Source organism: Triticum urartu, chromosome 6A (genome assembly GCF_056163025.1).
Source record: "Triticum urartu cultivar PI428250 chromosome 6A, HENAU_Tu73, whole genome shotgun sequence".
Classification (NCBI taxonomy): Eukaryota; Viridiplantae; Streptophyta; class Magnoliopsida; order Poales; family Poaceae; genus Triticum; species Triticum urartu.
In genome coordinates, this window is record NC_141878.1 from 151,145,057 (window position 1) to 151,169,578 (window position 24,522).

Below are 24,522 nucleotides of genomic sequence, written 5' to 3' on the forward strand. Positions count from 1 at the left end.
TACTGGAAGCCTATATTTGGATGTCTAAAGTGTTCCGGGTGAAATTGGGATTTTACCGAACTATCGGGAGGTTACCGGAACCCCCCGGGAGCATAATGGGCTTACATGGTTCTTAGTGGAAAAGGAGGGCAGCAAGAGGAGTATGGGGCGCGCCCCCCTAGGCCCAAACCGAATTGGTTTAGGGCAAGGGGGCCGGCCCCCTTCTTTCCTTCTTCCCCCTCCCAAGTCCTAATCCAAATAGGAAAGGGGGGGAGTCCTACTCCCGGTGGGAGTAGGACTCCTCCTGGCGCGCCTAGCCCTGGCCGGCCGCACCCTCCCCCCCTTGCTCCTTTATATACAGGGGCAGGGGGCATCCTAGAGACACAAAATTAGATCATTGATCTCTTAGCCGTGTGCGGTGCCCCCCTCTACCATAGTCCACCTCGATAATACTGTAGCGGTGCTTAGGCGAAGCCCTGCGTCGGTAGAACATCAACATCGTCACCACGATGTCGTGCTGACGAAACTCTCCCTCAACACTCGGCTGGATCGGAGTTCGAGGGACGTCATCGGGTTGAATGTGTGCTGAACTCGGAGGTGTCGTACGTTCGGTACTTGATCGGTCGGATCGTGCAGACGTACGACTACATCAACCCCGTCGTGCTAACACTTCCGCTTTCGGTCTACGAGGGTACGTGGACAACACTCTTCCCTCTCGTTGATATGCATCTCCATGATCTTGTGTGTGCGTAGGAAATTTTTTGAAATTACTACGTTCCCCAACAATGACTTTCATAGGCCTCAACTACGAAGATCTAAAGCATCTCCAGTCGTTGCCCCCCTCCCCCCCAAGGAGGCATAAAAATCGCCGCCTGGGGGCGAGCCGGCGGTACAATCGGCGCTGGGACGGTTGGGCATCCAGCCGTCGCCCCCAGGTCGCCCCCAGGCGCCGATATTGACCCAGTTTTTGGCCCACTTTCGGCGAATAAAGGCCTCATATGGGCGAGAATCGGCCCATATTCGGTGTGGTTCGTCGTGGCTCGGCGTTGAATTCTCAACATAAATATTTTTTATCACATAGTTCATCACAGTAAATCAAATAGTTCAACAAAATAGTGCAACAACAAATAGTTCAATACAAATTATATAGTTCAACAAATAAAAAATCATTACACATCGAGCTAGGCGTCGCCCTTAATCCTCCATAGGTGCTCCATCAGATCCTGTTGTAGTTGATGATGCACCTGTGGGTCTCGGATCTCCTGACGCATACTGAGGTAGGCAGTCCAGATTGTCGGTAGCTGGTGATCAACTTCGTTTAGAGGACCCTGCTTGTAGTATGGTTCAGTGTCAAACACTGGCTCTTCCTGCTAGCTCTCGATGATCATGTTGTGCAAGATGACACATCAAGTCATGATCTCCCACATTTGATCTTTCGACCAGGTCTAAGCAGGGTACCGGACAACAGCAAATCGAGATTGGAGCACACTAAATGCCCGCCTGCAAGCCTCCTGCACCTTGGCAAAGTGGGACTTCTTGCCTCCTGGCACAGCGTTTGAGATAGTCTTCACAAATGTAGACCATCTCGGATAGATGCCATCAGCTAGGTAGTACCCCTTGTTGTAGTGCCACCCATTGACCTCAAAGTTCACCGAGGAGAATGACCTTCAACAAGCTTGGCAAAGATAGGGGAGCACTGCACGTTGATGTCATTGTGAGTTTCTGACATACCAAAGAAGGAGTGCCAAATCTAGAGGTTCTGTGTGGCCACCGCCTCAAGTACCACACTGCAACCGCCTTTGGCGCCTTTGTACATCCTCTGCTAAGCAAATGGGCAGTTCTTCCATTTCCAATGCATGCAGTCGATGCTTCCGAGCATCCCAGTAAATCCTCTTGCTGCATTCTGTGCTAGGATCCGAGCAGTGTCTTCTGCATTGGGTGTTCGCAAGTATTGCGTTCCAAACACTGCCACCACTGCCAGACAGAACTTTTAGAAACACTCAATGGTGGTGGACTCGGCCATGCGCCAATAGTCGTCGAGTGAATCATGGGGAGCTTCGTATGCAAGCATCCTCATCGCTGTCGTGCACCTCTGGATCGAGGTGAATCCAAGTTTGCCGGTGCAATCCTTCTTGCACTTGAAGTAGTTGTCAAACTCCCGGATGAAATTCACAATCCTGAGGAAAAGCTTTCGGCTCATCCGATAACAACGCCGAAATGTTTTATCACCGTGTAGTGGAGCGTTGGCGAAGTAGTCGGAGTAGAGCATGCAGTAGCCTTCGAGACGATGCCGGTTCTTTGCTTTCATCCGCCCCGGTGCCGAGCCACCTCGCCGCGGTTTTTCATTGCTCGCCAGCAGGGCGGCGAGGACCATGAGATGTTCCTCTTCCTGGACGTCGGCCTCGGCTTTCTCCTCCAGCAGCGCGGCAAGCGCTTCCTCGTCGTCCGAGTCCATTGCCGAGGCAGGCAAATCGCCGAACACCTTGCGGACGCGGTGGGCGCGTACCCACCGCTAAACTGCCCCTCCGCGTCTGGAAACGTCGGAAAAATCGCCCAGCTGTTGGTGGAAGGGCTGCCTCGGTGAAACCTTTGCTCTTTTTTCGGCGGGGATGAGCTATCTAGCGGTGGCGGGACGGTGGGCGGCGCCGGGATACAGCCAGTTGGCGGCCGATCTCCGCACGCAAGAGAACACCACCGCACAAGCAAACGCAAAGAGGAGAAACTCACACGATCGAGGAGACACAATGAGCTTAAGGCAACTTTCTTCTTCTCGTGTTGCTATTCGATGCTTCTACGAGTGATACAGTGAAAGCGTGACGAGAGAGTTTCGTGAGCTTATATGCTGCTACCAGTCAGGTCATGTTTGGTGGACGGTTTAAATGTGCATGGCACCAACGGATCCTTTTACAGCACTCATCAAATTGTGAACTGCCAAACAACACAAATGGTATCCGTAGAGGCCGGTCGGCCAGATCGGGATGAATGGGCACGTTGGCCTTAATAATTTGTCGACTTAATTAGTTGTCTCCCTTTTTCTAGACCACCCACCTAACGTAGCCATCCAGACTTAACTCGATGCCCCACTAAAAAAAGAATTAACTCAGATACTCCTACCATTTCATAATATAGTCGAGTTTGCGGTACCTATGATAAAGGTGAAACGTGGAGGAAATGCAGAGTTTTCTTTTTGAGGGAAGGAGGAAATGTAGAGTTGAGTGGAAATCTTGGGGATTTCGTTTAGGATCTTGAAAGAAGTTCATTCCAAGTTTTTTTTTCCGCATGTGCCTCTTAATAGTATAGCTGTCCTTAAACTCAATGTGGATCTTTGACCCACTAAAATCCTTGAAATTACAAACTACTCTCTGTTCCCATAATTTAGACGTTTTTTTGACAAGGGTTAAAATAAAGTCTTATACTATGGGACGGAGGGAGTAAGAGATGCCTGTTCCTTTTCCTTGTTCCTTGGAAAGATGGCTTTTGTAAAGATGATGTTCCTTGGAAAGATGGTTTTTAGTGGACGGACGGAGGGGTTACAGAAGGGTGTGTTATGTCGGCTGGCGGATCTTTTTAAAAGATCCACCGCCTTGCGAGCCGTCTGATTCGATAATGCGAGCATTATGTATTATTCCTTTTCTTTTTTAATTTCCTGCAACAAAACCTTTGTTGCAAAACCTCCTCTTCTCTAATTTCCTGTAACAAGAACCATATTAGAAAACCTCTTCTTCTCTAATTTTCTGCAACAAGATCTTTATTGCAAAAACTGCAACATCTCCCGCGGCCGCGTCTTCTTCAACAACATCTCCAGCCACTTGCGCACTTGCACAATCATCATTCGTTGTTGTTGTTCTGCAACAACGTAACAATTCCGTTGTTGCAGAAACATGTGATGGTGGGCCGAGAGCTAGTAGTGGATGTATGCACATGGTGTTGTCTGTTTGTGGCCGCTGCCAGCGTCGGTGGTTACAGGATGGTGGCGAGGTTGATGGCGCTCCAGGACCGACATGGCGGACCTCGTCAAATCCTTTGATCCAGTTGGCGGGGAGGTGTTTGGCGGCGGATATCTGACATGGATGCGCTCGGCAGCGACGAACTACACGCAGCGGTGCTCGGCTTGGACACCTTCACCCTCCCTAGTCTGTGCGCTGCGGGATCTAGCCATGTTCGGTTTGTAACAAAAGGCTAGTTGTAAACCCCCTTCATGAAACAAAGGATCGGTTGCAGAAACATGGAGACGGAAGGGTTACTCTCGACCGTCTGATAAAGACTGCATCCGACATACACAAAAGCGGCGTATTCGCTCGCACAGTGATCCGGCTGAAGGGAAACATTCTCAGAAAACAACCATTAGAAGATTCAAAAAGTATGGATGTAGGACAAAGGCGGTGCTGGTATGACATTCAATCCTCCTCATAAATTTAATTAGGCCTAGTTCTTTGGATGATTCTTTCAGAATATTGAGAATCAGACCTTCCCCCAGCTTCTCTCAGAATTTTGAACCCATATTTTTCTAACAATCCTAGCTACTTCCTTCGTCCCATAATATAAGTATTTTTGACATAGTGTAGTGCCAAAAGATGCTCTTATATTATAGGACAGAGGAAGTAGTTAGGATAAAAACAACTAGGATTGTAAAAAATATATAGGTTCATGATTCTGGAAGAAGGTGAGTGAAGGTTTGATTCTTAAGCTGTGTTTGATAGCGAAAAGTGAAATAAACTGAAGTACCCAAAACTACAGTAATTTTTGCTGTAGGTATTAGATACCATGGTTTTATCAAAACATAGTATTTTAAAGTGTTCATAATACACGGAACCTGTTTGGTTGTTGCCGTAAAACACAATATTATTACCTAGCCGTTGCGTTCAAACACTGGCAGCTACCCTACCTAGCCGTGAAACCCGAAAGCATGCTAGCCAGCCACCGCAGGTAGAACACACTCCAGGACCTAACCAGAATCAGGGCGCAAAATATGCAAGCGAGAGAGTTATTAACTCAAACAAACACCAGCACAGGGAACTAGACAGTCTGAACAATGTGCAAGAAACTTCGACATGAAACTGATGCATCCGGACGCAGCCATCTTCAGAGCAGTGGTTGATGTGCAGGCAATGTTACAAATTGTGCGGGGTGTGGCGCCGACGACAACGGAGCAGCCGACCAGCCAGACTTCAAGCAATCAACAACAGTCCTTTATTTTGCTTGAGGCTAACCTATGGGTTACAGCGGGTGCTAAGAAACTAGGACGTATTGTTATACGAGAGTAATTGCCATGCGGTTTTCTTTTAGGGTCACTTGCTGTCAAACTCTATTCTTCTCTTATTTAATGGATGAGCCAAATCTTTTGCCTCCGTTTCAAAAAAAAAACAGTCCTTTCTTTTCGCCTGCTCTGTTTTTAAAAAACAGGCCTGGTGTTCTTTTTATTATACAGAGAAAAAATTACGGTTTGTCAAATACTATAATATTGAAACAACAGTTTCTAGGGGCAATCAAACAACCCATTGTAAATAAAACTATGGTAATCTAAACAACTGCAGTATTTTCAAAATGCTTAGAAAATACTTTACTATCAAGCGGGGCCTAAAAATATGAAGGAATGGGTGAAAAGAACTGGACCTTAATGGCTTGTCATGATGCCGGTCGTTCGGATCCAACAACCCTAACAATGGATGCTGCGTTTTATACGCTTGTACTGCAAGGGTGCAGCACACTGTACACCCCAGCAGGCAGCAGCTGCTCACCTCTTTGCTCACGCAGTCACGCTCCAGCCTCCAATGGCCTCCGCTTGCGATCGCCTCCGTGACCTCAAGGCCTTCGACGACACCAAGGCTGGCGTCAAAGGACTCATCGACGCAGGCATCACCACCGTCCCGGCCATCTTCCGCCACCCGCCGGACACCCTGGCGCGCGCCCACGACGAAGACCGCTTCGCGATCCCAGTCATCGACCTTGCTGGAGTGACGACGGCGCCGTCCAGGCGGGCCGAGCTGGTGGCCGAGGTGAAGGCAGCCGCGGAGACCGTGGGGTTCTTCCAGGTGGTGAACCACGGCGTGCCGGGGCCGGTCATGTCGGAGATGCTCGCTGCGCTGCGGAGCTTCAACGAGGAGCCGGCGGAGGCAAGGCGTCCCTACTACTCGAGGGACGGGCAGAGCCGCGTGAGGTACCACAGCAACTTCGACCTGTTCCGGTCGCCGGCGGCCAACTGGCGAGACACGCTGTACCTGGACATGGCACCGACGGGGCCGTCGCCCGGGGAGATCCCGGCGGCGTGCAGAGGCATCGCGGTGGAGTTCACGAGGGAGGTGCAGAGGCTCGGCGGCACGCTCTTCGAGCTGCTGTCGGAGGCCATGGGCCTCCACCGTGGGTTCCTGGAGCAGCACGAAGCCGGCTGCCTCGAGGGGCTGAGCGTCGTCGGCCACTACTACCCGGCGTCGCCGCAGCCGCACCTCACCATGGGCACGTCCAGGCACACCGACCCGTCCTTCCTGACGGTGCTCCTCCAGGACAGCATCGGCGGCCTCCAGGTGCTCCACCGGCAACGGAACGATGAGCAGCCGGTCTGGGTCGACGTGCCCGCCGAGCCCGGCGCGTTCACCGTCAACGTCGGCGACTTCCTTCAGCTGCTCTCCAACGACAGGTTCAGGAGCGTGGAGCACCGTGTCCTCTCCAAGAGCGTGGGGCCTCGAGTCTCCGTGGCCTGCTTCTTCCGGCCGCATGGCGCGGCTGCAGCTGCCAGGGTGTGCGCCCCCATCCTCGTCGGCGACGGCGCCGCGAGTCCTCCAAGGTACAGGAGCGTCACAGTGGAGGAGTTGATCGTCCACTACAGGGACAAGGCTCTCGATGGCACCTCCATGCTTGACCACTACAGGATCTGATATCGATCTATCAAAGGCTACTCGATTGCATAAATTCTGTTATCACGGCAGCTAGCTGCAAATCTTTTTTTTTAGCATCAGTACAGACACAAGTGCTCATATACACGCGCATACACGCATCCCTATGAACGCACGCACGCACACCCTACCCCTATGAGCACCTCTGAGAGACTGAGCCGGCATATCAATCCAGGAATAATGCGAGCACCAGGATTTGAACCCTGATGGGTTGGGGATACCACTGTCCACATAACCATCTCAACCACAGGTTGGTTTACAGCTAATCAATGTACAACATTACATGCGTCCATAAAATGGAAAACAAGACTATGGATGTATACTTTGAACATTGGTTTCTTTTACGGGAAATAGGAGAGAGAAATCTCTTTTTTATTTTACTAGTTAATGTGTACGTGCAATGCACGTTAATTTAAAAGTATATTGAGTGCATGCGGATATTAAGTAGAATATTATTTGTGTGTTATTATGTGATTAGCACTATATTTGACATGAAATTAAATGCATGCTAAACATGTTGAGCGCTCTTCAAGCAGTCTAGGTCGTTGGATTGACATGATTTGATGGCCGAGATTAATTGAATCTGCCCCTTTGGGTCTTTTTATATTGGTATAGATTATTGAAAAAAAATTGTCCTGGGATTTCCGACACAGAGAGCGGCGTTTTAGTGCGGGTGTGGCTAGAATTCAGTCGACAGAGACTCGGTATTACGAGCGGCATGGCTGAATGCTGCAAACGGTGACGGAAATTGTTGCAAGTAACGATAACGGACATTGCAACCGGTGTGCCTACATGTTGCAAGCAGTGATTGTGGATGTTGCCACCGGTGCGACGTGCTACAAATGATGAGTGCAGGTGTTGTGTCCGGTGAGATGACATGCTACAATCAGCAATGACAGATGTTGCAACCGATGGGAGGACATGTTGCAAATGGTAGGAATAAAAAGTTGCGAGGTCTGTTGGACGGTGCTAAGTCCAACACGATCCCCATGCAAAGATCCAACGGCTACGCAGTCAACTGAAACTTGGTTAAACCCAATCGACTGAGTTTTACCAAACCCGTTTGGTGCTCTTGTGCTTGTGCACTTGTGTGAACAGTGAATTTGATAAAAGTAGGAAATAAATTTTAAAAAACATAATAAATGAAAGACTCCTATAAGTTCTTGCAAATTTTCGCATTGAGATGACACCATAGGAGCTTGATAAAAAGGAACAAAATCAGAGCTCCAAAATGTACAAAGCGGCAACAAAAATTCAAGCTTCGGTTTTTTTACCAAGCTCCTTGGACGTCTGCGCAAGAAGTGGTAAACACCTAAAAGAGTCTTCCATTTTTTTATGTGTAGAAGTATCAGTTTTTTGCCAATTGTTTTGGTATTTTAGTTGATTTTACAGTTCAAAAGGGGAGCATCTGAGCTCAAGATTAGCGTTGAATTTCTGACATTATATCTTTTAAATGACATTATAGAGAGAAGTATAAACCACCTACATATCATGTGCCTAGAAAAAATATGTATCGGCCATCCCTAAACCATTGGATCTAAACCGAGCAGCCCAAATAATTTTCTTCTTCTTTCCATATCTACTGCTCATCATTGTTGTCAACCGTCAACGACCACCGACGGACCGCTTTCTCCGCCCCCACGGCCTACAGCACCCCGTCCGTCATCACGTTGTCACCATCCTTGGCCATCCTCTAAACCTCCTGAGGCATCAAATTTTCTTCGACGTCCTGCACCCCCATGCAAACCCGTCAACCTTCAGACCCCCCCCCCCTCCCCCTCCACATGCGACGATGTTGTGAGTTATCTCCGGCTCCGGGTCATTGTAATTTGTAACCTTGTTGACATGCTTACGGGTGTGTGCGTCAATTTATGTTTTCTTAGGCAAAAATTAAGTTTTCTTTTTTTTTTGCGGGGACAAGAATTAAGTTTTCACATGGAACAAAAACTCAATTACATGTCCCTTGGCTGTTGGCACTGTAAAAAGGTAACCCCCACTCATTGACATTATGTGCTACCGCCGACAAGTGTAATGACTTGCGTTTGATTAGTCATATTTTTATTACCATGTATGTGCCCGTGCATTGTCACGGGGACCATATATTTTCTATCCTTGGACTAAAAATTATGAACGATCCAAAATAGTTGAGACCATTTTAAAATGCAGTTTTGCTAAAGCACATCTAAATGTGCCATAAGTATTGCACATCTAAATCATATGTCATTGATCTTACATTGAGATTTGCGAGAATATTTTCTTTTTCTTTTTTTCTTTTCTCTTTATGCTTGATTCACTCACTTAGATGTGCAATAATTAGAGCACATCTAGATGTGTCCTAGACACATCCTTTAAAATGTGTCAATGATCTCAAATACGAATCCAACAGGATCAAGTTTGTCTCGTAACTCACATAGCGGTGGACTCATTATTCAAGGTTCAATGAAACCTTACATTTTTTTTGCGAATACAATGAAACCTTACATGAATCAACCGATACAATCGTTGAGATATTTGGAATGGCATCAGTCCGTCAGGTCATGCTTTTCGCTCCAGGGGAAGAAGCTACTTTGCGGGGCGGTGGTATATTTTGCAGCACTCGCAGTCCCCCACACTGCCATCGAACTTGATCTCGCAAAGCCCGCCTGTCAAGCCGGCGGCTCTGCATCGCGCCACGCAGTCCTCGCGGCTGCGGCAGGTGGGATCCGAGGCTGTCTGACACGGGCCATCTGCATAAACTAGAATTAGTAGAGTAGTATCATTAGGGACTCGTTACCCCGCAATTACAAGCGGCGTGTTGCATCATACTTTCTCTGTTCGAAAATAGATGATCCAACTTTATATTAATTTTAATATAAAGTTGATTCTAAAATAAATGACCTAACTTTTTAAAACGGAGGGAGTACATGTCGTTTCGGATACTTATCCGGTCTTTGCAGTTAGACTTCAACCATCAGTTTTCACAAAAAAAAAATGCTTCTCAAACAGAAATTAGTACTCCCTAGTTGTACAGAGGCCGTGTCAATTAATTTGGATTGGAGGAGTGCAAACATTGAAAATATAATTCATGTTGAACTTAATTAACATTATCACTATGGTGTGTTGGGAACTTTCTATATATATTGTCGGGCCTTACAAAACTACGAGTATTGTGACGCTGTTACGGCCTCCGTTCCCCCTGGCCCAATCACCACCGACGCTGCGGTCTCGACTACTGCTGCACCCGCTGGGCCGGAACGGCCCCGTCGACAAGTCAAGCCCAACAGCCGGCTGACGGCCCAAGTCTGGGACACCACTCGCTAGGGTTAAATATCACCGGTTCCCCTCCTGCGTGGGGTGGCGTTGATGTAACTGGCTAGGCGGCGGCTCTCTTCTCCCGATCCCCCTTTCTTCCTCTGCCGAACCCCAAATCGGCCGGAATTCTTGTACCCTTGATCCTGTGTGAGAAATATTGTAGCGGGAGCCTAACAAGTGGTACCAGAGCCGTCCCGATCCACCACCAAATTTTTCTCCCCACCATCAATCTGGCCGGCCGTTTCCCCTCTATTATCCAGACGCGACGAGGTGCTATGGAGGAGATCAACAAGGCTCTGGCTGACCTGACGGCGGCGATCAGCGGCATGTCCGCCCAGATCAGTGAGATCCACCCGGTGGTTCTCGAGGTTCAAGGATGGCGCCCGGCGATCGAGCGATCCGTCGAAGAGTTGCGGGCGGAGGTGACCGATCTTCGCCAACACATCCAGGCACCGCGCCTAGCGGCCGCGCAGGCGCCGGATCCGGCGCTGCTGAAGGAAACGACGCCCCCGATCCGCCTCTCCGACCTGCCGCCCCTGCTTCCAGACATGGCCAGCACGTCTCTCATCGACCAGGCGAACAGCCACACGCTCGCGGTGACGGCGGTCACGGGCCCGATGGCCACGGCGTCGCACATGATCTTCGGGGGAAATCGGTGGGTGAGATTCACACCCCATGATTGCCTCCGGCCACTTGTGAAAGGATCGATATGGTTGACTAGAGGGGGGGTGAATAGGCAACTACCAATTTTTAGCTTTTCTTTACCAAATTAAACTTTGCATCAAAGTAGGTTGTCTAGATGTGCAACTAGGTGAACAACCTATATGATGCAATAACAACAAGCATACAAGCAAGCAAGAGAAGTAACACTACAAGGCTTGCACAAGTAAAGGTAAGAGATAACCAAGAGTGGATCTGGTGAAGACGAGGATGTGTTACCGAAGTTTCTTCCTTTTGAGGGGAAGTACGTCTCCGTTAGAGTGGTGTGGAGGCACAATGCTCCCCAAGAAGCCACTAGGGCCACCGTATTCTCCTCACGCCCTCACACAATGCGAGATGCCGTGATTCCACTATTGGTGCCCTTGAAGGCGGCGACCGAACCTTTACAAACAAGGTTGGGGCAATCTCCACAACTTAATCAGAGGCTCCCAACAAAACCACGAAGCTTCACCACAATGGACTATGGCTCCGCAGTGACCTCAACCGTCTAGCGTGCTCAAACACCCAAGAGTAACAAGATCCGCTAGGGATGAGTGGGGGAATCGAAAATCCCTTGGTGGAAGTGTAGATCGGGGCCTTCTCAACTACTCCCGAGCAAATCAACAAGTTTGATTGGTTAGAGAGATAGATCGGGCGAAAATGGAGCTTGGAGCATTTAATGGAGCTTGAGCAATAAATGGAGCTTTGGGGAGGAAGAGATGGGTCAAAGAGAAGAAGGGGACTCCCTTTTGTAGTGGGGGCAACAAACCAACCGTTGCCCCCCACCAACCAGCCCCGCACAGAGCGGTACTACCACTGAGAGGGGGCGGTACTACCGCCAGGCCAGCTGTACTGCCGCGCAGAGAGGACTAGTAGGGAAAGGACCCAAACGCGGTACTACCGTGGTGGTAGGGGCGGTACTACCACTCCTGGAACGGTACTACCGCCTCTACAACCGCAGCTAGTGCCGCAAAACCCGACACGAGAAAAAGACCTCTCGAATCAAGGCGGTAGGAGCCAGACTGTCCAGCGGTACTACGGCAGCGGGGTCACGGGCGGTACTACCGTTGTGGAGCGGTACTGCCGCTTGTGACCCTTCGCTCGTACTACCGCTGGAAGTGCGGTACTACCGCTGGGGCGCAAGAGAGAGAGAGAAACTCTCCAAAGATGCTGAGGACGAGGCGGAGGTGTCAGGCACCCCAGCGGTACTACTGCTATGGAGCCACGGGCGGTATTACCGCTGTGGAGCGGTACTGCCGCTTGTGGCTCCTCAGCGGTACTACCGCTGGGTTGCGCGGTACTACCGCTTGGACCCAAATAGGACAAGGAAGAGAGGAGAGAACTCTATAAAGGAATGGAAAAGCTCGGAGGGTGAGAAGCTGATGTGTACGTGATGATTCCACCCATGCAATACCCCAGCGGACCCCCTCTTGATAGTACGGTGCCCTCTACGCAACTAGTCCACCGAGAAAGAAACGAAAGAACTACACCGTCTTGAAATACACTCCGAGGGGAAGAAAGCGTCTCGTGCCAGGGGAGAATCTGTGAATTATTCAAAGCACAAGATTAGTCCGCAAACATGTTGTCATCAATCACCAAAACTACCTTGAGAGAGATATGCCGTAACAATCTCCCCCTTTTTGGTGGATTGATGAAAACTAGGGATTTGCGCAAGGAAGAAATAAAACGAATAAAACTAAGAACTACAAAATATAGACGGGCTCCCCCAGAATGTGTGCACCTAGATATGGCAAGACACACACATTCGGATCAACACTCCCCCTATATTTTATAGTCCAACAATACTAAGCACAAGATATATGAGAGAAGAGAATAAACAGGACAAGCATGCATCTCATAATAAACTACAGTACTCTGAATAGACATAAGTAATAAGGTAGCGATAGGGAGCATATGTCTCACACCATATGTCTAGAACTTAGGTCTCACACCAAACCAAACCAAATAAAAACACCGAGAGAACACACAAGAACCCACAAGACGACTCAAAGCACGGCAACAACACAAATCCCTACACTCTCTCCCCCTTTGGCAGTGAGACACCAAAAAGGGCAAAGAGTGACGCTACGACTCCAGATGATGGGAAGATGAAGATCTCGAACATCACATCTCTGCATCTTCATCGTGAGTCGAAAACTGCTCGGCATCGGAGTCGGTCCAAGGGCAGTGCTGATGAATCCACTCCTCCTCTTCAGTGATCTGTCCCTCAGAATCACTGGCAACTGTCGCTCCCAACTGACGCATGAGCTCCTTGTGGCGCATCCTGGTATGCTTCTCCGCCACATGAGTCATGTACTGACCATGAGACTCCATGCAGAAAAGCTTCTTCAATTTGTTTTTAAGCTTCTTCGCCCATGAGGGTTCAGCACTAGAGGGGCCAATATCCTCCTCGTGATCATTAGTGGCTGCCCACCCTCGGTCTCCATGGCAGCAGTAGCAGCAGCAGCGGACGGAACCCCTGTGGCAGCAGCAGTAGACGGGGTGGTCCAATTGTCCTTCTTCCTCAGACGCTTGATCTCATGAGAAACCAAGTCTCCAGTTTCTAGCAACACTCTGGGATAAGTCTGTGCCCAGGCCCGCTCAATGAGCCTCATGATGAATGGACCATATATGGGGTATTTGCGCTCAGACACAGCAGAGAGAAGTTCAGACCACATGACATGAGAAATATCCAGGCTCTCTCCAGTGCTTGCTTCCTTCTCATGCTGACAGAAAAGGAGCATGTCCACGAGGTAAGAGTGGACCATATCCATATTCCCGATCCGAGGGAAGAGAGTCTCACGGAAGATGCGATGAAGAATGTCCAGATATGGAGACAGCTCATAGGTCTTCTTCTCAGTTACTGGGTGAACTTTCACAGTGCAGTAGGGCCAAAGGGCTTGCTTGTGGGTGGACGTAGCATTGCGGTGAGGGCGGAAACCGACAGGAGTCTCAAGCCCGGTATCCACCACATCAAGTAACTCCATGAAAGCCTTCCATTTGACGGAAAGCAGCTTGCCATTGGTCATCCATGTCAGAGTCCTGACGCCATCCGTCTCAAGATGGACGGTAGCATAGAATTGAGCCACCAAATCCGCATCGAAATCCTTGTTGAATTGCATGATCCTGAGAATGTTCAGCTGAGTGCACATCTGAAGGGCTTCGCCAAAGTACTCTGAGTCCTTCTCCATAGCATCAGTGTCAATGGAGCAAACATCAACAAACAGATTCTTCTTGGCCTTGATCACATCAAAGTAGATGGCAAACTGAAAACGGTTCCAGAACGGGCGGTTGACCAAAATGGGTTCTTGGTCCACCGCATAGGGGTTGCGGCAACGCTTCTCCCAAAACTCCTTGTTGGTCATCTCAGTCACAGTTTTCCCTTTTGGCTTGTTGGCGGGTCGCTTCGATTGCTGAGGAGGTGGAGGAACACTGGCAGATGCACTTGTTGGAGGCGGTTGGGTGCTCGAGGAACCACCGGCTGGCTCAGAGGTGCGGTAGCGTTTTGATGTAGAACGCCCGGGGTTGATACGGCGACCTTGCTGCTCGGAATGGTCATCATCTGGAGCCAAACACAAGAACTCGCAAAACAACCAGAAAGAACGAGCATAAGCCAACAAACACAACAAAAAAGATCAAGGTAAGGCAGGAATATGATGGAATTTGGCATGCAGCGGTAGTACCGTGACATGCCCGTGGTAGTACCGCCCCAAGCGGTAGTACCGCCCCAAAGAGAGTGGTAGTACCGCTCGAGGTCAAGCGGTAGTACCGCTCCAACGAGAGCGGTAGTACTGCTCGAGGCGGAGAAATAGCAGTTTCCTACAGCACGAGGCAGAGAAACAGCGGTTTCCTACTACCGTGGTCAGATCCGGCACTACCGGCCTGCCAAATTCAAAAATATTCCTACCAAACTCTAATCGAGATAGTCTAGTTGCCTTCTCCAACCAACTCAAGCCTAGATTTAGCCAAAAATCTAGAGATGCAACCACCATTGCCCCTAAGAAACAAGATCTGAAAACGAGACAAAAGGAAAGAAGGAACGGGGGCAATACCGGCATCCATGGCAAGAGAACGGGGTGGGGATCAACTCCACCAAAGAAAATGGAGAGGGACGCCCCGGAGACGGAGATCCGCCGGAGCCCTCCCGCGGCGAGTGGAGGCTGGAGAGAGGAAGAGGAAAGAGGGGGCGAAGTGAATGGGTATGGGGGAGAAGAAACCTCCCCCTTCCCCGACTTAACCCCCTGGTCCCGTCCCTCCGTGGTAGTACCGTGCTAGGGGGCGGTAGTACCGCTTATGAGCGGTAGTACCGCGCACCACCAGCGGTAGTACCGCCCAGCACGCCATGGCCAAACTAACAAGGCTTTTGCTCGAAGGAACGACAAAAACGGCAAGAAAAAGAGCACGCCAGCAAAACGACCAAGACACACCTCTTCAAAAGAGGGCGGTGGCCGAGGCCACCTATGTTTGAGTCAACAGGTATGGCGCCGCGAAGATTTTAACCTTGGGCCCATGACCAAAACTCGTCTTTGAAGCACAAGTACCATCAACAATGGCTAAAGTGAAAGACTTGATCAATTTATGCATGATGGGGGGAGGGAGAGTTCATTGTGAGAACAACACTCCCCCTATGTCCATGCCTACACCTACACTAGACAACAAAATGAGCGTGGTGGGGTGTGCAAGGGTTCAAGCCACATTGCTCGAATCAATGATATTTAGCTCATGCCTTAACTCGCGAAATCTTGCTTCATCCAAGGGCTTCGTGAAAATATCTGCAAGGTTGTCATGAGTGTTGACATAGTTGAGCTCGATTTCTCCTCGCCTAATGTGATCCCGGATGAAGTGATACCGAATCTCAATATGCTTCGTCTTGAAGTGTTGCACCGGGTTGAGAGAGATCTTGATGGCACTTTCATTGTCACACCAAAGAGGCACTTTGTCACAAGTGACACCTTAATCCTTTAAAGTTTGCCTCATCCATAGGAGTTGAGCACAACAACTACCGGCGGCAACATACTCCGCCTCAGTGGACGAGAGAGACACACAACTTTGCTTTTTGGAAGACCAACTTACCAAAGAGCAACCAAGAATTGGCACCCTCCGGAAGTGGACTTCCTATCCACTTTGTCTCCCACCCAATCGGAATCCGAGTACCCTACAAGCTTGAAGTTTGATCCTCTTGGGTACCATAAGCCAAAGTTTGGGGTATGAGCCAAATATCGAAAGATTCATTTGACCGCCGCATAGTGACTTTCCTTAGGTGCGGCTTGAAACCGTGCACAAATTCCCACACTCAACATGATGTCCGGTCTAGATGCACAAAGATAAAGCAAGGATCCAATCATGGAACGATATATCTTTTGATCCACCACTTTACCATTGGGATCTAAGTCAAGTTGTCACTTGGTGGGCATTGGAGTGGAAGCCGGCTTGACGTCACTTAGCTTGAATCTCTTGAGCATGTCTTGAGTGTATTTGGATTGATTGATGAAGGTTCCTTCTCTTCTTTGCTTCACTTCGAACCCTAGAAAGAACTTCAACTCTCCCATGGAGGACATCTCGAACTTTGAGGTCATGAGAGCGGCAAATTTCTCATTGAAAGCTTTGTTAGGAGAACCAAAGATAATATCATCAACATATAATTGGCACACAAACAACTCCCCTTTGACCTTCTTAGTAAAAAGAGTGGGGTCGATTAGCCCAACTTCAAAACCACGGTCTTGTAACAAGTCGGTAAGGTGGTCATACCATGCACGTGGGGCTTGTTTAAGGCCATAGAGTGCCTTATCGAGTTGATACACATGATCGGGAAAGTAGGGATCCTCGAACCCGGGGGGTTGCTTGACGTAAACCAATTCATTAATAGGACCATTAAGAAAAGTACTCTTCACATCCATTTGTTGTAACTTAAAGTTATGATGAGAAGCATATGCAATCAACATGCGAATGGATTCAAGACGAGCAATGGGAGCAAAGGTTTCACCGTAGTCGATACCCTCGACTTGGGAGTAGCCTTGTGCTACCAAACGAGCCTTGTTGCGAATGATAATCCCATGGGCATCTTGCTTGTTCTTAAATATCCACTTGGTTCCTATGACATTGTGATTCCCGGTTGGTCTTGGCACTAATCTCCACACTTTGTTGCGCTCGAAGTTGTTGAGTTCTTCATGCATGGCATTGAGCCAATCCGGATCTTCTAGCGCTTCATAGACCTTGTGGGGTTCCACACAAGAGACAAACGCGTGATGCTCACAATAATTTGCTAATTGTCTACAAGTGCTTACCCCCTTTCTTAAGCTTCCAAGCACATTCGTCATGAGATGATCCTTGGTGGAGAGCTTGGAAGCAACCTTGGCGGCACGACGCTCTAATTCCTCCTCGGGGGTGAGACGAGGAGAGGTCACTTGATCATCTTGAGCGTCGTCTTGGGCTTTTTCTTATTCTTGAACTTGCTCGGAGGAGAGAACTTGACCTTGGGCATCACTCGATGTGTCAACATCGTCTTGAGCGTGATCTTGCCCTTGGTCATGTCCTTGAGGATGAGGGCCTTCATGTTGTTCTTCGGAAGCGTGTGGGCCTTGGGTTGGTGATGGCTCCACTTGAGTGGAGCTTTGTCCTTCTCCTTCGGCCACAAGGGGTTCCTCAATGGGTAGGATAAAGCCAACACCCATTCTTCTTATGGCTTGGGGAGGAATTTCATCACCTACATCACAAGTGCCACTTTGCTCCACTTGGGAGCCGTTATTCTCATCAAACTCCACGTTACACGTCTCCTCAATAAGTCTCGTGGATTTATTAAGGACACGGTAAGCATGAGAGTTTGTAGCATAGCCAACAAATATGCCCTCATAAGCTCTAGCCTCAAATTTAGACAACCGAACACCTTTCTTGAGAATGAAACACTTACACCCGAATACCCGGAAGTACTTGAGGTTGGGCTTGTTACCGGTGAGTATCTCGTATGGAGTCTTGTTCAAGCCCTTGCGGAGGTAGAGCCGATTGGATGCATGACATGCGGTGTTGATGGCTTCGGCCCAAAAGTTGTACGGAGACTTGAACTCCGCCATCATGGTCCTTGCCGCATCCATCAATGTCCGGTTCTTTCTCTCTGCAACACTGTTTTGTTGAGGGGTGTATGGTGCGGAATATTGATGCTTGATTCCCTCATCACTAAGAAATCCATCCAAGGTGTAGTTCTTGAACTCGGTGCTGTTGTCACTTCTTATTGTCAAGATCTTTGCATTGTGTTGACGTTGTGCTTCATTTGCAAAGTCAATGACGGTTTGTTGGGTCTCGCTTTTCCTCTTGAAGAAATACACCCATGTGTACCTTGAGTAGTCATCCACAATCACCAAGCAATACTTCCTACCTCCAATACTATCGAAGGATGGGGGCCCAAAGAGATTCATGTGAAGGAGCTCCAAGGGCCTCTTTGAATAAATGATAGTCGTGGGAGGGTGAGCCTTCTCATGTAGCTTTCCATCGATACATGCACTGCAAGCACGATCTTTAGCAAAACTAACATTCGTTAGTCCACGGACATGGTCCCCCTTGAGGAGACTTTGCAAAGATCTCATATTGACATGGGCTAAACGGCGATGTCAGAGCCATCCCACATCAACTTTAGCCATTAGGTATGTCGCGGTCTTAGTGGGTCGCTCCGAAAAGTTAATCACATATAGACCGTTCTCAACATGCCCAACAAAAGCTACTTTAAGAGTCTTGCTCCACAAGAGGGCCACGGTATCGATATCAAAGAAAGTGGCAAAGCCCATGATTGCAAGTTGACGAACGGAAAGTAAATTGTATGCAAGGGACTAAACAAGCATGACCTTCTCAATCGTGAGATCATGAGAGATGACCACCTTGCCAAGTCCCAATACCTTATAAGATGAGGCGTCACCCCACTCGACATTGGTGGGCATAGATGGAACTTTGTGCACGTCCACCACCAAGTCCTTGCTTCCGGTCATATGATTTGTAGCTCCGCTATCGAGCAACCATCATCCACCACCGGAAGAAAACACCTACAAGAGATCAATGCTTGGTTTTAGGTACCCATTTTGTAATGGGTCCTTTGATGTTAGTAAAAAAGGGTCTTAGGAACCCAAATAGACCATTCAATGTACTCATGAAGAGAACCAACAAATTTGGCATAAACATGCCCATCACTAGCACGGCATAACACATAAGAAGGGTTAAAATCGCCGGCTTTGTTGGGAGGGGTGACATTGTTCTTCTTCTTCTCCTCGGGGGCACTCTCTCCCTCCCTCCTAAAGGTTTCCATGAGAGGAGGAGGTAGTTTGGTCTTGTCATTCTTCTCCTTGTTCTTGGAATCGGGCACGTACCCAACCCCTTCCTTGGCCACAACTCCCTTTTGGTTGATCAAGAGATCGCTGAGGTTCTTCTTGCCTTGTATGCAAGTCGCAAGACCTCTCTCAAGTTGCTCCTTCAACTTAGCATTTTCCTCAACAAGATGTATATGCTCACAACACAGGTTAGTAGCATTTGCATTATCAATTAAAACCATATGAGGAAAAGTTGCGTTCTCCTTAGTTAGATTCACTTGGAGTTGATCATGAGACTCCTTGAGACTAGCGTGAATACCCTTCAAGGCCTTGTGGGCCTTGTCAAGTATATCAAACTCCTATTTGAGTCTAGCAAGATCAACCCCGAGTTTGGCCTTCTCGGAATTTAGCACACGAGAAACAATGAGAACATGATCATAATCTTTCTTTAACTTAGCATGATCAACGTTGTGTGACTCCTCAAGAGCCAAACGAAGACCACGCTCTTCCTCAAGAGCATTGGAAAGATCCGAAATCTCATCGGCATAGTTACGACTATGCCCTTCCAACTTATAGATGGTGTCTTCGTGAGCCTCGATCATGTCATTGGCTTCACCAAGTTGTTCCAAGAGAGCAACAAAGTGCTTCTTGGATTTTCCCTTGAGTTTGCCCATAAAGGCCTCAAACTCGTTAGCCTCCACATTATCTCCCTCAAGTTCATTAATGCTATCCGTCGGAGAAGGATGATTAATGATGGTAGTTTTGATATTGGGGGTTACCTTGTTGGTGGCTTTAGCCATGAGGCACTTGGCGGTGATGCTCTCATTGGGTGAGTCGAAGAGAGACACCCGTGAAGTCGTCGCAATGGCAACGGAGGCCATGGCAACCGACTTATCATCTTCGCCATCGTCATCATCCTCATTATACTCTTCTTGAACAACCAATGCCTTGGGAGGAGTCTTCTTGGTGAAGTTGTTCTTGTTGGGGAACGACTTGGCCTTGTCCTTTCGGATGAGCTTGCCACCATTGTCTTCCCTCTTCTCATACGGGCATTCCGCAACAAAATGACTCACGTTGCCGCAATTGTAGCAAGTCCTTACACATTGCTTGCCCCTCGTGCCACTCGAGTTGTTTTTGCTAAAGTTTGGCCTCGAGTTTTTCTTGCTCCAAAATTGCCTTGAAGCAAGTGCCATGTGTTCATGATATGCATACTTCGTATCTTCGGGGTTGCTCTCCTCTTATTCCTCTTCTTCTTCTTCAACGATGAGCTTGGGCTTCAGTGCAAGGTTAGGCTTCTTTGCCCGTTGAGAACGGAGCACCGCATTGTCGGCGGTCTTGTCCAAAATGTTCATGGCCACAAACTCATCCAACACTTCGCTTTAGGTCAAAGTGGAAGTCCGGTCTTTGACGAATGACGGAGGACATTGCCTTGTGGTAGGGCATCATTGCCTTGAGGAATTTGCGCTTGATCCAATTGTCATCCGTGTCCTTGCTCCCGTGATCTTGTAGTGAGACCTCGAGTTTGGTTACTCTCCGATAAAGCTCACGAGGTTCTTCATCTTCTTTCATAGCAAACTCATCGGCCTCATCTTGTACCACTTCATAGTTGGAGCGTTGAATGCTTGCGCTTCCCCGGTAGAGAGAGACAACACAATGCCATGCATCTTTGGCCAAGGTGAAGGGACGAAGATGAGGTAGGTCTTCGGGTGGAATTGCATCTTGAATGATGAAGAGAGCATTCTCGTTGAATTGATTGTTCGCGGCTTCTCGAGGAGTGAAGTTGCTTGGATCATGTGGATAGAAACCTTCTTCAATGATTCTCCAAAGGATAGTGTTCACATGATTTAAATGACGTTTAAAGCGGTAAACCCAAGAATCAAAGTCCTCATTTTTCACAATCTTAGGGGGAGGACCGGCATGATTCAAATGAGTGGAACGAACCGGTCCACCATAAACAAGTGGTGGTTCCACATGGGCAAAGATGCCAGTGCCATTCTTACCACTAGAAGAAGGAGCCTTTTCACTACTAGCTTCCCCCTTGTCGGGGAGAGCATCCGTCACCTTGTTGGCGGGGTCACCCACTTTCAACGGTGCAGTGGATAGTTTAAGCCCCTCAAGAAATTTAGTAAACATGCTTTCAACTTCGGTCGTCATGGAGGTTTTCAATGTCTCCAAGGCCACATTGAACTCCTCACGAGAGACCGAGGTTCCCCCATCGCCCGTAGACGAGATAGGATTCACACCGGAGTGTTCCTCCACACCGTCTACGGTATCAACCATACTCTTTGGACGGTAAAGTCCTTAATAAAGAGACGAGGCTCTGATACCAATTGAAAGGATTGATATGGTTGACTAGAGGGGGGAGTGAACAGGCAACTACCAATTTTTAGCTTTTCTTTACCAAATTAAACTTTGCATCAAAGTAGGTTGTCTAGATGTGCAACTAGGTGAACAACCTATATGATGCAATAACAACAAGCATACAAGCAAGCAAGAGAAGTAACACTACAAGGCTTGCACAAGTAAAGGTAAAAAATAACCAAGAGTGGATCCGGTGAAGACGAGGATGTGTTACCGAAGTTCCTTCCTTTTGAGGGGAAGTACGTCTCCGTTAGAGCGGTGTGGAGGCACAATGCTCCCCAAGAAGCCACTAGGGCCACCGTATTCTCCTCACGCCCTCACACAATGCGAGATGCCGTGATTCCACTATTGGTGCCCTTGAAGGCGGCGACCGAACCTTTACAAACAAGGTTGGGGAAATCTCCACAACTTAATCGGAGGCTCCCAACAAAACCACGAAGCTTCACCATAATGGACTATGGCTCCGCGGTGACCTCAACCGTCTAGGGTGCTCAAACACCCAAGAGTAACAAGATCCGCTAGGGATGAGTGGGGGAATCGAAAATTCCTTGGTAGAAGTGTAGATCGGGGCCTTCTCAACTACTCCCGAGAAAATCAACAAGTTTGATTGGCTAGAGAGATAGATCGGGTGAAAATGGAGCTTGGAGCATTTAATGGAGCTTGAGCAATAAATGGAGCTTGGGGGAGGAAGAGATGGGTCAAAGAGAAGAAGGGGATTCCCTTTTATAGTGGGGGCAACAAACCAACTGTTTCCCCCCACCAACCAGCCCCGCACAGAGCGGTACTACCGCTGAGAGGGGGCGGTACTACCGCTAGGAAAGCGGTACTGCCGCGCCAGCCAGCAGCACTGCCGCGCAGAGAGGACTAGTAGGGAAAGGACCCAAACACGGTACTACCGCGGTGGTAGGGGCGGTACTACCGCTCCTGGAACGGTGCTACCGCCTCTACAACCGCAGCTAGTGCCGCAAAACCCAACATGAGAAAAAGACCTCTCGAATCGAGGCAGTAGGAGCCAGACTGCCCAGCGGTACTACGACAGCGGGGTCACGGGCGGTACTACCGCTGTGGAGCGGTACTGCCGCTTGTGACCCTTCGGTCGTACTACCGCTGGAAGTGCGGTACTACCGCTGGGGCGCAAGAGAGAGAGAGAGAAACTCTCCAAAGATGCTGAGGACGAGGCGGAGGTGCCAGGCACCCCAGCGGTACTACTGTTGTGGAGCCAAGGGCGGTACTACCGCTGTGGAGCGGTACTGCCGCTTGTGGCTCCTCAGCGGTACTACCGCTGGGTTGCGCGGTACTACCGCTTGGACCCAGACAAGACAAGGAAGAGAGAAGAGAACTCTATAAAGGAATGGAAAAGCTCAGAGGGTGAGAAGCTGATGTGTACGTGATGATTCCACCCATGCAATACCCCAGCGGACCCCCTCTTGATAGTACGGTGCCCTCTATGCAACTAGTCCACCGAGAAAGAAACGAAAGAACTACACCGTCTTGAAATACACTCCGAGGGGAAGAAAGCGTCTCGTGCCAGGGGAGAATCTGTGAATTATTCAAAGCACAAGATTAGTCCGCAAACATGTTGTCATCAATCACCAAAACTACCTTGAGAGAGATATGCCATAACAACTGGTACGTCCGATCTCCGTCCGTATGGCGAGCATTCGTTCTCAGGGGACCGGGGATATCACCGTTTGCCACCACCGCCGCGGTTCGATTTCCCTGTTTTCGACGGGACAAACCCGAAGGCTTGGCGTCTTAAATGTGAAGCTTACTTCCGCATTTGCACCCTTAGTCCTGACACTTGGGTCAGTTGCGCCGCCATGTATTTCACAGATGGGGCTCTCACTTGGCTCCAATCCTCCCAAGCTCACTTGCATTATCAAGATTGGGGGGGTTTGCTGCCGCGATCTGCGTCCAGTTTGGGCGTGAGGAATTCCAGAACCTGTTAAGGCAGTTTAATAGGTTGAAACAAACGAGCACAGTGGCAGAATATGTAGAGCAATTTACTCAAATTATGCATCACCTCCTAGCACACCACCCCTCTGAAGGAAATATGCCCTAGAGGCAATAATAAAGTTATTGTTTATTTCCTTATAACATGATAAATGTTTATTATTCATGCTAGAATTGTATTAACCAGAAACATAATACATGTGTGAATACATAGACAAACAGAGTGTCACTAGTATGCCTCTACTTGACTAGCTCGTTGATCAAAGATGGTTACGTTTCCTAGCCATTGACATGGGTTGTAATTTGATTAACGGGATCACACCATTAGGAGAATGATGTGATTGACATGACCCATTCCGTTAGCTTAGCACATGATCGTTTAGTATGTTGCTATTGCTTTCTTCATGACTTATACATGTTCCTATGACTATGAGATTATGCAACTCCCGTTTACCGAAGGAACACTTTGTGCGCTACCAAACGTCACAACGTAACTGGATGATTATAAAGGTGCTCTACAGGTGTCTCCGAAGGTACTTGTTGGGTTGGCGTATTTCGAGATTAGGATTTGTCACTCCGATTGTCGGAGAAGTATCTCTAGGCCCTCTCGGTAATGCACATCACTTAAGCCTTGCAAGCATTGCAACTAATGAGTTAGTTGCGGGATGATGTATTACGGAACGAGTAAAGAGACTTACCGGTAACGAGATTGAACTAGGTATTGAGATACCGACGATCGAATCTCGGGCAAGTAACATACCGATGACAAAGGGAACAACGTATGTTGTTATGCGGTCTGACCGATAAAGATCTTCGTAGAATATGTAGGAGCCAATATGAGCATCCAGGTTCCGCTATTGGTTATTGACCGGAGACGTGTCTCGGTCATGTCTACATAGTTCTCGAACCCGCAGGGTCCGCACGCTTAACGTTACGATGACAGTTATATTATGGGTTTATATGTTTTGATGTATCGAAGGTTGTTCGTGAGTCCTGGATGTGATCACAGACATGACGAGGAGTCTCGAAATGGTCGAGACATGAAGATTGATATATCGGAA

General features: G+C 48.7%; 2 pseudogenes; both read left to right on the forward strand.

Annotated features, from left to right (window-relative positions):
• Positions 1–5,424: 5,424 nt before the first annotated feature.
• Positions 5,425–7,133, forward strand: LOC125515844 (1-aminocyclopropane-1-carboxylate oxidase homolog 1 pseudogene; annotated as a pseudogene).
• A 3,302-nt stretch (positions 7,134–10,435) lies between these two features.
• Positions 10,436–23,570, forward strand: LOC125516663 (uncharacterized; annotated as a pseudogene).
• Positions 23,571–24,522: the final 952 nt, after the last annotated feature.